At 41.7% G+C, this 17,349-nt stretch overlaps 1 long non-coding RNA gene across 1 annotated transcript; it reads right to left on the reverse strand.

Moving 5' to 3' along the window:
- Positions 1-1,479: 1,479 nt before the first annotated feature.
- On the reverse strand, positions 1,480-10,881 carry LOC109641960 (uncharacterized). Its single transcript, XR_011244781.1, has 3 exons — positions 10,201-10,881; positions 4,231-4,296; positions 1,480-2,546 (listed from the first exon to the last, which is right to left on the reverse strand). It is a non-coding gene; the product is annotated as an uncharacterized lncRNA (long non-coding RNA).
- Between the last annotated feature and the right edge of the window lie 6,468 nt (positions 10,882-17,349).

Below are 17,349 nucleotides of genomic sequence, written 5' to 3' on the forward strand. Positions count from 1 at the left end.
TTTTCCTCCCCTTATGACTCCGGGGCTCGATGCACCTTCTCATGTTGCTCGTGTTACACTTAAATCTTCCACATTTAGATTGCTGCAGATACAAAGTGAATAACTTCAGCAACATCGCAAAAAATATGTTTAAAATATGTTTGAGCTGCTTTCAGACTTCCACTTAAGTGCAGACACTTTTCTTGCCAGCCTCTTGGGAAGCTGTGAGTGAGCCCGTGTGAGAATTCAGCAGGAACATTCTGGCTGATTCACAGCGAGCGTATATGGGCGTGTTGATGATGTTTGTAACATGCGATGGCATGATCGCAGGATGAAAGAGAGGAGCTATACACACAGAAGACACACAAGGTCTTAACTTGATGTGATACAGCTTTAGATATATTCTTTACATTAACCACCGCCAGCCAGAATCCTGCTCCGTCCGGTCCTGTGCAGTTGACGATATATATTTCAGTATTTCTAAAGAAGTTCCATCTCTGAGTGCTGCCTCTCATTAAAGACGAAATGTAAAAACATCCATTATTCAAACACTTGAACAAAATCACACGTTACCTACTGTCTGGTAAAAACGTGATGTAATTCCTCCTCATTCCTACTGTCAGTCATTTTGAGAGAAGATATGATGTAATTTCCAAACAGTGGCTAATATCTCCACGAGGAAAGGAAGCTCTTTAAATGCAAAGTAGCTGCGGGTGAGTGAGACATCACAGGTTCTTACTCTTCACAGTCATGATATCATTGTCTTGTGTCCAGCTGTTTCTCCCCACCGACTCACAGGGGACGAGAGAGGTTGGTTTTTTTTAATCGTTTTTTAATTTGCAGATCCGCGTGGACAGGTGTCCCTGAGATCTGAGATTTTAATTATTTTTTCGCTAATTAGCAAAGCATCAGAATTGCAGCTAGTTGAATAAACCTCTGAACCACCTGAGGGTCGGCAACTGCTTTAGAACTTATTACAGATGTGTGTCACAGCTGCTTCCCAGACTGTCACGGACAAGAAACACACAAAGTCTAGTTTTGTATCACAGAAATGTCTGTACTTATAATCTTGGTTTGTGTTCTGCTTTCTCTGAAAAAAAAAAAAAGCACTTCAGAAGGCTCTTAACATTCAGAAACCTCACATGTTCTGAAAACTACTGTGGAAATGGTTTTCATCTAAAACGTCTCTTTAAGACCGGCCAGGGAATGAATCTCTGACAGAGGGAGCCTCCGTAAAGAGAAAACAACCTTTGCTGTGAATATTAATTGCAGGATTAGAAGTTGAAAAGAAGTCTAGGTAATAACTGGATTCAGTGAAGAGTACAAGCTTTTTCTACTTGAAGGTTACATCACACAATTGTTCCAACAAAGCTCAGATGATTCGATTCCAACACGTAACCAGGACATGAAACTGTATCGGTGAGACGCAACATACACGTCCTGGAAGTGTCTTCATTTTAATTCAGATGGGTTAGGGTTAGATGTGTTTTCACCTGCAGATTCACTTTTGTTAAAAGCTAAAATAATTGAATGTCTCACATTAATATGTAAGTGAAGGTTAATCCACGCTGGTGGCTCGGTGAGACACAGAGGAGCAAAATATTACGTCTAATGTGCAGAAAGTGAAAATGCTATCATGCTAGTAAGAGTTACCACATTCATCATCTTGTGTTAGCATCCTGACGTTTAACAATAAACATGAGCACAATGTAGAACTGTGACGGAGGGGGAAATGATTTGGTAAACATAAACACATGCACCATCAAGATATTCCAATAATAATAAAACGTTTAAACTTAATCGTGGCAATAGGAAATGTCCTGCAGGATTCAACTAGTCACAAACATGAACTTCTGCACAAATGTCATGGCAACACATCTCGTATTTGTCTCGAAATTTGATCTAAACCAGAAATAAGTCGGTAGAATCCCACAGAAAGAATAAATATCTGATGCAAACTTAAGGACCACAGTAGCGGACCTGACAACTGACAGTAAAGCTGTGTTCAGCGTAACGATCGACCATTTTATCATATCTCAACGAACTTTAATAGCTATTGACAAAAACAGTGGTTAGCTCGATCTGTGCTCAGCCAACGATTACCCAACAAATTAGAGTCGGAGCAGCACAGATGTTTGTTATCTGTTATTAGCACAGATGAATCTTATTGGGAAAATAAAAGGTTTTGAAGAAAAGACTCATTATCAGGTTGTTTTATGTTTTTTTTGTTTTTTTTCAGCTTGCATTATGTGAAACAGTATTTTCAATGAGCCAAGGACTCTGCAGTTGGCGGAGCATTGTCCTTCGTATTGTCATGGGAAGGGATGTATTTGGCCTTCATGCTCCATATGGAAGTCCCTCCTCACCCCACCTGCCTGAAACGTACCTCTCTGAACTCACTAATGAGAAGAGGCAGGAGTCAATCAGCTGCTCGGTCTGAGGGGTGAACCTGTGCGGCCTGCTAATCCGACACGGTCACGTCTTTGTGCACCCATCAGCGTCTCTGTTCACTTCATTCAACCCCCGGGCAGCTGTAGGTGGCAGGTCTGTCCGTCCGCTTGTGGCTGCTACGACAGAAATGAGCTTTCACAGCGGGCCACAGCTTTTACAACGAGCCACAGAACAATTCTTAAAAATATTAAGAGGAAAAAAATTCCCCTCGCTTCTTTTTGAAAGTGAAAGGAATTAAACGACAATGTGTGACATTAACACAATGAGCTGCTGAAAACCTTTAATTTAAAGTCATTTCTCTGTGACCCCCTCATTTCACAGTGTTCTCCTTTATTATTCTTTTCTAGCATGTTACTAACTAAGCTTCCTGCCTGAATCTTTTCTGTGCTCTGAGGGGAGTTGAGCTCTTTATGGTGACTATATGTCGCTGACACTCTTTTTTTCAATGGTTCACCATTCTGTCTATAAACTCAGCTCCATTTAGTCCAATAAACCAAAACACTTTATGATCCATGCTCGCGCTCTTTCTATTTTTGGCCTCTGCAGCCAGACGTCTCGGACCATCGCTCCAGTAAACAAGTGCAAGAGAAGCAGCAACAGAGAACAAGTCGATTTTGCTCTTTTAATGTATAGAGGAGGTCGGCGAAGTGTCGGAGTGCTGATGGTCGTGCGGAGAGGTGAGTAGCTCGAGCTTCACATCAGAGGAATAATTCATAAAGGAAATAACATTCTGTGACATCTGCCTGTGGCTCTGATTATTGTAGATATTTTCCCTGATGCCACTTCCACTGAGCAGAGTGGAGTCTCACTCAACACATTCAGACACATGAAAAACACTGATATTCTGGATGTGGCTTTGCTCACTGCCAAAAAAAACTACAAGTCTAAACAAAAATGTGGTTTATTTAAATTCTGATTCAGGCTGGTTTTACCTCATATGCATTTATATTGTTCGGGGCGGGGCTTGGAAATTGGGACTTAGAAGATAAAGATATTATCTCATAAACAAGCGTGTGCAACGCAAGTACCTTTCTCTGTTCTTTGGTGCCATGATATCTTCGGGACGCTAAGAGAGACAGGCAATCTAAATAATTCCACCCTGTAATCAGCTTTTTGTTTGCACTGCTGACAGCAGCATCACCGGTGAAGAACTTCCACTACACGGGAAAGATACGCCGATACACTCCCAGCAAAAGCCTGCGATAGGAAAAATCTGTGCGATCATGCGGAGAAAATGACACGAGGTAAGTCTCTGTGCAGGATTCATTTTAGGGCAGAAATTGTGTAGTTATCATGAAGGAAATGGAGGCCGGCTCAACGGCGTATCTGCTCACATTTCATTTTAGTGATGGACTTGGCAAAAGACGCCAAAGCTAATTGAGGAGCTCAGCGGGCAGCAGTGCATAACAGGCTTATAAGTTCATGTCTTCAGAGTGAATGTGACTCATGATGTGTAGTGGAGACATTATGGAGACGAAACACTGGGAAAATGTTACGTCTTCAAAAAGGACTTTTTTTCCCATTGTACCGCAGAGGCTTTCACTTTTTAAACTGGCTCCTCGCAGAGACTAAAATCAGACAGGGCACATACTATGTCTTCTGATGTTCTCGTCCCACGTCTGTCGTCAAATGGGAGTTAAATCACGTCTGTTCCCTCTGATGTGGACGAGGGGGAAACGTAAATCACCAGCATTGCTCTTTGCTTAAGGCAGCAACAAAAGTAGAAATGAAATCGAGCTTGAACAAAATTAAACTGCTGGTTTGACGCACAGAGCTGAGAGCAAATATCTGAATACTCACTGCGACTTGACGTCTGCTCATTTAGTGACACTCCACGACTCTTTGCCAGATGGGGCTTCCTCCTAACTACAAGCAGAAGGAGAGATTGATTAAATTACACAATGACAAGAGATCCTGGTGAGACTCATTAAAATCTGTGAAATTAAATATTAGGTTGAGAGAATCAGCATAGGTTAAAAAAAAAAACAATTAAATAAACCAATAACTGACTAATTTAAAGAATATACACGTTTAATCAAATGAGAAAATCCTGATGATGAGAACTACGTTAAATGATATGAAGCATTCATTAACATGGCGGAGGTGACGATTATCACCTCTACTGCAGCCAGCCACCAGGGGGGGATCAAGGCACTTTGGCTTCACCTTTGTGGAGCTGTCATGTCGTCCATCTTTGTATAGACTCTATGGTCATGACACAATGGAACATGAACTGTTTTGTTCACTGCTGTTTAGAAAGTTTAAGATAAAACTCTTAAAAGCATTTTAAATTCTTCAACCCAGTGGCAATTAGGGAAACTCACTCTGCAGATAAGGATAATGTGTATTATGTGTTTCAGCTAAAGTTTCTCCATTAGTTTTTAAATCTGTCACTTCTGTGTCTTTATTTAATAAAGTTAATATGAAAACCAGTGTGGTATCATTAAAATACTTCTTGTACAAGGAGACGTGCAGCTATGTTGTTACACAAAAAGAATTTGAAATGAACTATAAAACACTGAACATTATGATGTCAAAGTATTCAAACTCTCAACGCTGTGTTCTTTGTGTAAAGCATGTGTCTCCCTGCAGGCGTTTTTGTAATCACTAATTTGTGCAATTTAAACCTCTGGCCTCTGATGGAGTAACGACTCTGTGCATGGTATCGATGAATAACCCTATCAAACCCCCACTGATACAAAAGGAATTTGTGGTGCAGGCGGTAAGCGAAAGAACAAATTAAATTACACTCGGCTGTCGTCGAGGTCAGGACAACACCTCAGACGTTCGTCTCAGAGTATTCATGACTTTCAGATCAGATCAGTCAAAGACTCTGAGTCAAACCTTGACCTGAAGGGAGACGCTATTTTTCTTTCGAAAAATGATTCACTCCACATGACATTAACCCTGCCTGGGAAACACGTGAAAAGACCAATTCAGAAAGAATTTATGTCCACTTCACAACACATTTCAAAGTCATGGATGAATTATGACTAGTGAAAATCATATGCTCCAGTGTCTAGCCAATCTGAGGAGAAAGGTGAGACTAAAAAGAGTATTTAGAAATACCCGATCTTTATATAATTGCATTGGGGGGGGCAAGACAATCGGAGAGGGATCCTGCTCGGCTGCAACAGCAATAGAAAATATTATTGCTGTAGCTCAACCCTGCATCTCATTTAGACTCAACATGCAAACAGTCCAATTCCTCACCGACTAAGTGTTCACTCAGTGCTTCCTTTAAATGGGGTCACATCACATTACAGAGTTCACCAGAAGAGTCCGTATGGACGCCGCCCCCCCGACCTCTAGTGGTAGTCACGACCTCAGAATAGTCTAGAAGCTCAGAGATCAGAAGTCTTGGCAGGTGTGTTGAATTTTTCCGAAAAGGCCAAAGAAGTTCTTTTTTTTTTGTGAACAGATGGTGAGTTTAAATATTGTAACTTCATTTACTTTAGCTTTTGTGGTTTAATAATACGTTGAGTAAAAAATTGTGAAGTTGCCAAAGCTCTCATCTTTTCACTTTGAACGCCAAGAACTGTGCAGGACTTCTCATGTCGTAACAATGAGCTCACGAGTTCAACGTAGCTTTAGCAGAAGTCTCGTAGAACAAAATGGAAATAGCCATTAAATGCACGTTCATGGTGTTCTTAGATTACACCTCATGTTTCTGTTGTTTTGGATAAAACCTGTTGCTGACTCTGTAAATTGAAATGCAGTGTATATATGTCTTGTGAGAATGGAAACACATACACATAGTATTAAATATATAGTATTTATATAGTGGACTAAGAGATGTGTCAGTTCTGGTCAGACTAAAGCTTGTTGAAAAATTAGCTGCATCTGACCAATCACTGCGTCTGAGACGAGGGCAGATGGAGCAATCAGCGGACTGGAGCGATGGAGCCGACAGCTGCAGGGTTCATTTAATGACAGTTATCTTCCTCACAGAGACTGAACAAACATCCCTGTCTGCCACGTCTATTAAGGTGTCGGATATGTTTAGGACCAAAGGGCATCCTGAAGCAAGCCTGGACGATCCGGCTTCTCCCAACGACGCAGGTCGATTCGACTGAATCGCCACGAAATGAAACTCTTCATGAGCTGCCTTGTGTCGTCCGTCTCTCCAGACTCCTCATCAAACGCCCACTGAATGCTGCAGAAGAGACGTGAGGCTGAATATGAGTTCATTGGTGCTGTTGGTCGAAATCGATGCATTTTCAAAGAATGCTACTTCTTCCATTGGCACCTGCTGCTGCAGGAACTACACTTTAGATCCAACATTAGATTATTATAACAAGTTCCTGAGCCAAGAAACTCACCCAACACTTAATTTACTGTGTTGAAATCGCTGCTATGTGAGGAATATGGCTCGGAGAAGCTCACTTGGCCTCCAAAACCTCTCTCTGAAGCAGTAAGACAGAGCTACAGTGTGCGGAGCAGTGAAAAGCATGTGAGGCCAAATAAATCAATGTACTCTTCAACTTCAGAGCCCACATCACTGCCTCAGCTCAGTGCAGATCACCGAGATGTTTCAGGGACGTGAGTGACTGGAGAATTCAAACGTACACGATGGGCTTAAGCATTAAGAACAGCAGACGGATGCGATTGCTACAAGTTTTAATTCAATAGCTGAGGTTATGGTGACATGTAAGCAAATCCATCCATCCACCTCTCTGTCTCTGTGTCCATTCATTCCACCAGTTAATGGCCTGCACGCTGCGTGTAACCACGTCACTCTCCTGCTGTCCAAAGGCCACTTTGTGCCACTGCTGGTGCCGCAGTGATTGGCAGGACTAATAGTAACACTGCCACTTGACTGGCGGCTGATTCAGCCAGCAGCAGATGGATGGTGGATGTATTTGAAAGATGGAACTCAGAGAGGAACTGTCGTTGACTTGTCGAATTTCTCTGGTGCAGCGATGTCAGAGCCAATGTGACTGTAATTAATGTTATGTAAAAGTGTATAAGTGTTGTGAAAATACAATATAAATGTTATATATACAGTATAATACCATGGCAGCTAACTCACTGAAAAGGGCAACTCCCCCAACTTTACCAATAACAGTCTGTTTATTATTCATATGTGGAATAAAAAACTATGCATTATGCATGATAATACAAAAAATATATATTTAATAGCAAATAAACTGTAAAGTTCCTCTCGTAACCATCATCTGACTAAAAAACATTCACACAACAGTTAAAGCTAAATACGTCCAATCAGGCATAATAACATGAAAGTAAAATTAAACCCTATATTTATCTATATATAAATGAAGACAAACCTCGCACATAAAACTGTTGCTCCACAGTAGAAAACTATCAAATACATATAAATAGTTTAATGGACCAATTATACTTAATATCAGAAACAGAAATAAATGTCCAATGACGTCAGTGCTCTCCATGGAAATCTTCCTCTCGCTTCTGTTTATTCCAGATGTTAAACACTGGGTAACAGTGGGACCCCACCATATACACACAATAATTAATTTATAAATGATCATGCTAGAGTGCTAAAAGATGCATAATGCAACAAAAGAGGTCATCAGAGGATTGTAGAAAGTGAAAAGCACTTGAACCCACATCTGTGATGGGATAATGATGCTTTTTAAAAATAAAAATAAGAAAAATACACATTTCTGTTCAACATTACGAAATCAGACGTGATAATCGGAGTAATAGTTGGATAAATAATTGTCTAATGGACCTACTTATGTCTGTAAGTTGCAAGTTGCTTGATTAAACTAAAAACATAACCCACAACTGTTTGCAGCAGACTATCCTACATAATGGAAAATACAACTATAATTTAAATGCATAAAGAATTAGCAGAAGCCTCCCAACTGCAAGCACTCATTTAGAAACACTGTTCACCCCCTCTCAAATTAGAAACGTATTCTCACAGGCAGCGGCAAAAAGCAGCTTTAATGACATCAGCCAACCAAGACTGAAGATTCACCCAAACCCCAGTTCATCACAAAATTAATTATTTAGTTCAGAGTCTGGGTTGGTAGCAGCTGCCAGGTTCGAATGGGTGCAGAGCAGGACTTTGCAAAACTTCACTGGCTGTAAAGGAAAATCTCTAAACCTTGATTTCTCTTATATTGTTGAATCTGTGATGTTCAGCGCCTTCCGGGAGAAACTGGATTTTGCGGTGTGTTGTAGTCGTACCCAGTGTCCTTCAACCTGCCTCGCCTGTTTTACTCTAACAGCCTCCAGAGAACAGGTGTGAACTCCTCTCGCTGTGGGTGTGGAGGCGGAGAAAGTGATGCAATAGGAAAAAACAAACAAAACTAAAACATTCACGTGTCTTTCGGCTGCTTATTGCATCATGTTGTACTGGTGCTACAGTAGCTGGTCTCTCTACCTAAATGGATTTCTCCTTGTATTGTAATTTAAGAACTTTTAAAATGGTTTGTTTGATGGTTGGTTTGTCGGTAAGAAAGATTACGCCAAAACTACCGGACGGATGAGAAAGGCCATTAAAGTTTGGTGCGTATCCAGATCCTGATCCTTTTATCACTGTCTTTAAATTTGTTAGATTAGTTTTTATCTACTGATTGGATGAAGGAATATTCAGGCGACTGATTTCTAAAGGTCTGAGCAGTTTGATTTTGGACAATTGGGTCTTGACCGTGCCGTTATGACTTGCTCCGGTCTTGGCTGCCATAGTAGTGCTGGTGTTTGGGTTGGGCAGGTGGTGCATGCTTGAAATAAGGTATTTTGACAGGGGCTGTGGTTGGAGACGGGCGGACACACGAAAATCTGACATCTACAATAAATCTTTCATGCTTGAACTGTTGAACTCCAAGCTGGGCAGGAAATATCCTGACATAACACACTGTGACCACAAGAAGAAGAATGAAAAAATACTGCAATGTGTTTCATGCATCTCACGACACTGCGCCGTCTCCTTCTCAAAACTCTTTCCTCTCCTGTTTTGTCTCTTCGCACCAGCGCATGAAGCAGGAACGCCACAGAAGGGTCTAAAAAGACAGAAAGTGCGGTGTTTCCCTGGGACTCTTTTCAAGGGTTGAGTGAAACGTCACCCAAATGAGGAATGGCAGCGATATCCAGACAGAGGACAGCTTCCTCACTCTCCCTGTTTTTCTGAGCTCGATAAATCAGCTCAAGGTTCCTCAGTGATCCTCTGTGTGGCAGTGGAGGGGGATTTATCATTCTCAGATAAAGGCTCGCTCCTCGTCAATGTTCCCTTTCACCCTCAGCCGGGAATTTATGAGAACTGGTGCAGCCTAGCTAGTCACACAACAGAGCGCGAAGGGCTACACAACAAGACAAACCACCGTGTTCATGCTATCCATTTCTATTCTGAAGATGTTGTTCGGACACAAGACAAATTGTGTTTCACGCAGTCATTTGCAGCAGAGTAAGAGAATCCGCCCACTCAGTTACTCAACAGTGCAACTCGTGAAGTTCAAATCGTTCAATAATGGAGTTTAAATCATTTTACCAGCAACAAATGTCAAAGAGTCTCAGTCTACTTCTAAATCACCTCATTTCAGTTTTTTAAATTAGTTTTTATTGCGTGGAGTTAGATTAGACCTCATCAGCAGCTGCCCAGCAGTGTTAGTATTTATTTAGACTTCACATTTTACACCCAAACATTTACAAGCAATGACAAAACATATAGTTCTTTATGTTCAAGTGTGACTCTTTATTCAGTCTGATAGTTTGCTTTGGGTGCACACGATTGAGTTAGCATTCTGTCACATGGTCTTTTGAGCTGCTGCTGCTAACACTTACCTTCTTGTTTGTCTCAGGTAGCTCCTCTGGCAAAAGGCCTGAAGCCCGGCAAAGATGTCCTTTTTAAAGACAGCCCCCAGGAAGTGGAAGAGCCCATCAGAGACCGGAGAGGCGGGGGGGGGGCTTTGATTTAAGATTTCTCAGATTCTTTCTTTTTAATGTTTTTTTTTGTCATTTGTTTAACACTAACATTATTTTTGTAGACAGGTTTCTTTTGATGGGTTATTCCTGTTTGTCTGATCTTAAGTTTCTTCTAGTTAATTAATGTTAGTAGAGAGTACAGTCCCCCTTTGTGTTGGTCTAGGAATAGTCCATGTCATGAAAATGTCCTAGTTTGCACCTTGTCCTTTTTCTAAATGGTCCCTCACACAGCCATTAATTATCATTTCTTAATTGAAGACAGAAGAGCTGTCAGTGGTTTCCCATTCAAATGTTTGTGTCACACACAAATCATTGCTTCTATTACAATGTGACACATCGTCACTCAAGCTTCAACTCGTGTACCTGAAACGACACCAGCAGAACGACTGTGTGTGTAATTATCTCACCGTTAGACCAACACCTCTGCCGATGCTATTAGAGCGTTCAGTCAAATACATGAAGAGTGAATTTCATTTTCTTTTCTTTTCTTTAAGGAAATACCTTTTATATTTTGTCTTTGCACAAAAAAAGGAATGTTTGCTGAAGGAATAAATGAAAAAGATGAACATGAGAACCAAGGCTCTCTTAATCTTTGATTCTGAATGATTCACAAAATCCCCTTGATGAAGGGAGCAGAAATTAAAAGTGGTAATTCTTAGCGAAGTTTACTGCCCATGGACAGAGGCGGGATCAAATACCGAGGTTTTCTGTCCTCTGACATATAAAACTGGACGTTAACTTCCTTTTTGGTACTTTTTGATAAAACTCTTCAGCAAAACAATGAAACTGAATACATTCTTTATTTTGTCAGCAAATCCTGTGAAAAGACAAAAGCCAACACATCTGAATCATAGACATCTAGGTCATAACGCTTAAATCACATCATTGCACTCGGCGACATGTTCCTTTATTACATTGAACAAGTTTAACAGTCAGTCAAAAAGTACTGAAAGACACATTTTTGGATTTGGAGGCTTCATTGTTTTTGTTTGCAGCAACAGAAAAATGAACAAGACCTTATCTTCTTCACACTAAGGTAACTCAAGTTGGTTTGTTATACTACAAAGCTAAATCAAATTGTGATTTGCTCTATAAAATATTTATTTCAGTGCAACGATGAATCACAAAACGACCAATCAGGACACACAGAGACAGCTCCTCCAGCCAATCAGCGATGAGCCTCATTAAGTCAAATTTTACAAATTTACATTGCTTCGTAATTTCCTGTTGTTATGTAATTTGCACTTCGGGACCACCTTGGATAATCAACTCTTGCAGCTCGCTCTTGGTGGTGGAGCTGAGAAACAGCTTTTTTTTTAATGATACATTCATTTCTGCTTTTTGACGTAATGATTGATGGATTTTAAGAAAACTCAACATTCCCAAAATACATCCAGGCATTTGGCATGAAACCCCTCATTTACAACACCGTATGAATTCCATTTCTGTCCGTTAATGAAGAATCATTTGCCACAGACCATCAACCGTTGGCTCCTTCGGCCTCCTCGCCGCATCACGTGCTCTGGATCTTTGAAGAGAAAAGACATTCCCTGCTCATTAGCTGATATCCTGAGGCACAGCTGTCTCTATTTTTGCTTGCGAAGCGTTTGTTGTTGACCTCCAGGTGCTTCAGCCACCTCTCTCTTTATTCTCGCTTCTCAAGTTCATCCTTCGATTCTCTTTGATCGCCCGTGGGCAGACAGTCAATCTTTTTGGCTCTCTCTCATAAATGCCTGTTTATGGCGCTCTGCATTGAATGTTTGACGCTCTGTTCTCATTAGGTTATACCGGCAACAGTAAGAGCTTGAATACATCAGGAAGTATAATGATTTCAAGCTAAAGCCACATATTAGCTTTGAGTTATTTTTCTTACATGTGACAAAACCAATAAGAAGAGATAAGCTCAGTCTCCTGGGACCAATGAGCCTCTGGTTGCGGATGCGTGACCGTGTCATCGTCGTCTCTCCTGTGGTTTGGTCAGCTTTGCTTTTCCATCCGTTTCTTATTATGACAGTGGGGGTTTAGCTTTCAGCTGACTCAGGTTGCGCTCTGCCTCATTGGGTCATATCTGCTCGTCACCAAAGGCCCGCAGGACCTCGCAGCACGACTCCCGATCAAAGGGGTTTGACCGTCAGTGAACCAGCGACTTTGGCCAGGCCCGGCGAGCTCTGAGATCTATTTAAACTCATGCTGACACTCTGTGAGTGAGGCTACAGTAGCTGAGCTGTATGCATAAAATCTGACTTCCTCGTTTAATTCCCCCCCTGCTCGGTTTTTTTTTTTTTTTTTTTTGATATGTAAAGTACCTCTGTCACAGCTCCGGCTCCACGAGGTTTCGCCTCATCTGCTGTTGGTTATAATGCGACATGACAGTTAAGTCAAATATCAACTTGCGTCTGATGTGTAATCTCAGGGGTGGAATAAAATCTGCTTGCTCAACAGGTACAGCAGTCAACATCAGAAAATCTCCAAACATGCATATGAGGTTGTGACAGCCGACTCTTGGAGCTTTGACATGAACGTCTCGCCCGCATGCATGTTACACAAATGTAACCTCAAGGCATAAAACACAAGCCTGAGAAGCTAGAATACTTCATGGTGACCTCTGGCCTGAATTTAAAAGGTCAGTTCTTTTTAAAGGTCCAGTCTGGAAGATTTAGGTGAAACTTATATAAAATAATTCTCGTGATTTTTGACCTAAATCGTACAAATTGTTGTTTTCTTTACCCTAGAATCGGCCCTTTATATTTAAAAACTTTATATTTACATCCGGAGCAGGTCCTCTCTACGGAGGCCGCCATGTTTTTTACAGTAGCCCAGACTGGACAAACTAAACCACTTGAGTTGTTGTAACGACTGAAGGTTTCTTCCATGTTTGGAAGGGGAGGGTTAGGTGAAGGGTGTTCAGCTGCGGCATGACTCTTCACCACTAGATGTCACTAAATTCTACACACTGAACCTTTAAGCATGAAAATTGTGATGATGAACATGATCTCAGATCCTAGTCCTTGTCTATACTTCTGCAGATATTTATGTTTTAATTACATTTTTAATCCACATGCCCCTTCGTTTGACAAAATATGTCAAACTACAAACATTCGAACATGCCAGGCCACTAGGTGGCGATAAAGTCTACATCAACGACCTTCCAAATACCAAAGAAGAACACTGAACAGTGATGCTACATTTAACTGCCAACTTAACGACGGAACAACGTAATTAGACCCAGCAGTGCTAACCAAACGTTAAGTAAACTGTGACATCATCATTTCCATTTTTCCATTACGTGTACATGTACACACGGATACACAGAATCCTGGACTTTTAAAAATCTGCACTTTAAAAAAGTTTGTTTTGGCAAAATATCCACAGTAGTGCGAACAGAGTGGACGGAGCTGTGGTGAAGGTTTCTGAGATGTTTTGCACTGTGTCGTTCACCTGGAGGCGCTGGGAGACGTGCTTGCTCAAAGGCATTTCAACAGCGTGGGTCGATAATATAAGTTGCAGAGTTTTCACAGCAATGGATTTAAAGAACACTTAGACTTTCAGCAGGTGCAGCAGTTGGCCAGGGGTGCTATGTTATATAAGATGTGATCCAAGGAATTCAATGCACAGGGCAAACAACCAACTGAGGCAAAACAAGGTGGAGAGTCTTAAAATATGAGTTCTCACATACTTTGGTTGAATTTGTCAGAATAATATAAATACAGCCAAATACAACTTGTATACTGTTTCAGCTAAAACTGGGTACTGCTTATATTGGATATTAGTACCACATCATTACGGGTCTTCACGCCTTAGCTGCAATTATCATACTACGTTATAGGTGCATGTGAAATAACACGATTAAGCTATTACATAAAGTCAAAGGGGAATAAAACATTTTTGAAATCATTCATTTTGACAAAATTGGTAACATAATTTTTGAAGTAATTTAAAAGACAAATGCCAGGACGGTAAAACACTTTATGGATAGGCGCTGTTGATAGTGTAACTTGTGTTTATTTATTCAGCCGTGCCTTTAGGCAAACTGGTAGAAACGAATATGACATTAAAACTCCACGACCAAACTCTCTCCTCTAAAAGGAATTGGAACATATTGTGAAGAACAGATCCAATGATAAATTCCTGAAGGGCTCAAGATAAAACTGTTCACACCCGACCGGATCATCTCAGGAGCCGGACTGTGACATCTGAAGTCTGAAAGTGTCCGAGGAAACTTTCAAACAGACACTCAGATAAACTGAAGACATTTTCAAAATCTAAGCGCTTACTTTCTCGCCTGAAAAAATATCTAAATTTAATAAAGGGTTAGGTCAGATGCACAAGGATCTGTCATGTTTCTGTTGATCCAAATTGAGCCCATCACTCCTGGAGCCGTTTGGGTGAAAGGATTCTTTATCCCTCAGGTTATGTTTTTGTCTGTGTGTTTGCAGGATTACACAAAAACTACTGGACGGATTATCACGGAACTTGGTGGATAGTTGCAATATGTGTCAGGAAATAATCCAGGAAGTTCATTCCTCTTTCTTTAGCACTGCAAGACAGTGTTTCTTAGAGAATAATAAATGTGGAGGCCTCTCTCTGTTTTTCTAGAGGTGCGCAGAAAAGCACAGCACATTTGTTGGTCGGAGATGTGGAAGTGTGCTCTCTACTTGATTTGAACCTGCAACCCACCCAGTAACACAAACCCCACCGTTCTCCCCCTCAGGTTACTTGTGCCCTGGTTAAATGAGCCAGTGCTATTTGCAGCTCTGCTCAGACCCACTGTCAGCCCCAGTAAATGGGAATACATTGGCCCAGGGATGATGAGGACATATAAAGGGGAGAGTGAGGGGCGGCTGTGAGGAGGTCAGACCTGACTCAGCTGGATCATCAGTGACACAGACTCCTGGAAGTGGGTCAAACACCTCCACCCGGAACCATCCAGACAGTCGGAGGCTATTAATTCAAAATTGCGAATGAGCAAAGCGGCATATGACTCTCAAATTATCATAATATGTAAATGAAAATCAAGTAATTATGGTTGGCCATAGAGGCGCAGCCTTTTGAGCCAGTTCTGCCTTAAGTATCGACATTAGCTCGGTGCGTTCTGGCCCCCAGCACATGATAATAATGATGATAAATAATTCTCCCACGGTAGAGCCGAAAATACTCCTCCTCCAGCAATTCTAAAACAGGTAACAGACTCAGCTGCTAATCCTTTAAATGTGAGGAAGAGATGCTTATACATATTCATGCACATTAATGCACTGCTGCAGCCCGACCTGACAGGGGAGCTTATTAAATTCTGCTTCTTTAAAACCACCGTGACATTCAGGAGTCTAAATCCTGCCCCAGCCTTGTTAGCTTGTGTAAATAGCAGCGATGTGGGGGAATCGCAACACTGCGCCCCTCGACGCAACGAGCCAAATGAAGATGTGTTTTGGCATTTTCACCTGGAACGATCAGTCAAAACACAACAGGGAGGTTGCACTTGTACGCATGACAATCAGCCAGGAAACACTAATAGTAAAAGCACCGCAGGCTCCTGCCAGCTGAGCAGTAAACAGCGAAACGGTGATGTAACAATAGTGTTGGGTTGATAACACAGATGAATATCGATAATTGGGAAAAAGAAACGGTAATTCTTTAAAAAAAAACACCTTGCAAATGAAAGTGGTTCAAAACTACATACTATTGCACTTGGGAGAGGGATCCCTCACGTGTGGCTGTCTGACGTCTTGGTAGTTTTACTCTTGTCGATGGTCAGAGGAGGTTGCACCTCGTTAAGCCCTTGATTGGTTGATTGATTGAAAAGTGGATGGGACAGAGTCTCCTCACTATCCTGAAACAGAGGTGATAGTTGTCTTGCCAGTCCGATCGTCAAAGGTCCCGTACGAGCGACAGATGTTCAAACACATGACAGTGCAGTTGTGTGTCCCATCAGTTTGTTTCCTGTACACTACCTCATCAGGCAGTGCGCTCAAAGGCCCAGATTGTGAGCCTTAAAAACTTTAATGACACGTCTTATAACGAGGAGGCACTTCCTCTGTGCACTTCATATATAATGCATATCTGCAGGCGGATAAAGTGCCGTGCGTTCCAGAGCGACCGGGAAACAACAACGCCCTTGTTTCCACTTTCACCCCCCTGATACCACGACTGAACGACTCCAAACGAAAATAATGACAAAGAAAACCGGAGCTAAACTCGTCTTATTTACTCTCATTACTTTCAGGGTCACGTGTGACAAGTTGCTTCTGGTTTATTTGTTTGGTTAATTTATAAGTTTGGTCCGCGGGGCCGAAAGAGCACATAGAGAGAAGATGAGGTGCGTCAAAAGAAGAGCCCTCTACACAGATAAATCTCTACGTGCCAGGCGATAAACACCGACATCACCAAGACTTCTGCCTCATTCTTCTGCTCCGCAAGGTCAAAAGACTTTGTAGAGCCGGTGGGGATCTTTAGATTCCAACTGTACTCTTTAAAACCGCCACTCACTGGGGACTCTGACATCCAAACAGAGTCAATAAGCACTTCAGGGTCCCTCGCTCGACGCAAATGCAAGCAAGCGTTTACAGTTCCCTTCGCTTTGCACAGAAAACAATGGCTCTGAGAAACGCTTACATAGAGTCGAGCTAAATCAAATATAATTATGCAGCTTAAAGTGCAACGAGAGGGACGTGAAAACTTCAGGGTATGAAAGGGTGATAGAAAGTTCAGATTTTCAAATACGGCTTATTAGAAAGACAAAGAGACCCGACATGGGGACCCAGGGGATTAGTCATACAGCTGCAGGTCTCAGGTCTGTGTGTCAGTACATCTAATAACCGATTGCCGTCAAGCTGTCAGCTCTGATCACATGGAACATCCTGCTGATCACACGGAAAAATGTCCTTTTTGAGGTGAGGCGGTGAGTTTACATTGATTGTGAGGACGTGTTTATTCCACTGCAGCTGCTCTTTATTGCTGGAGCATAACGCTGCTGCTGTTCTCCCTCTGTTTGGGTCGACCGCAGCTTGTCTG

This window comes from Paralichthys olivaceus, chromosome 12 (genome assembly GCF_024713975.1).
Source record: "Paralichthys olivaceus isolate ysfri-2021 chromosome 12, ASM2471397v2, whole genome shotgun sequence".
Lineage (NCBI taxonomy): Eukaryota > Metazoa > Chordata > Actinopteri > Pleuronectiformes > Paralichthyidae > Paralichthys > Paralichthys olivaceus.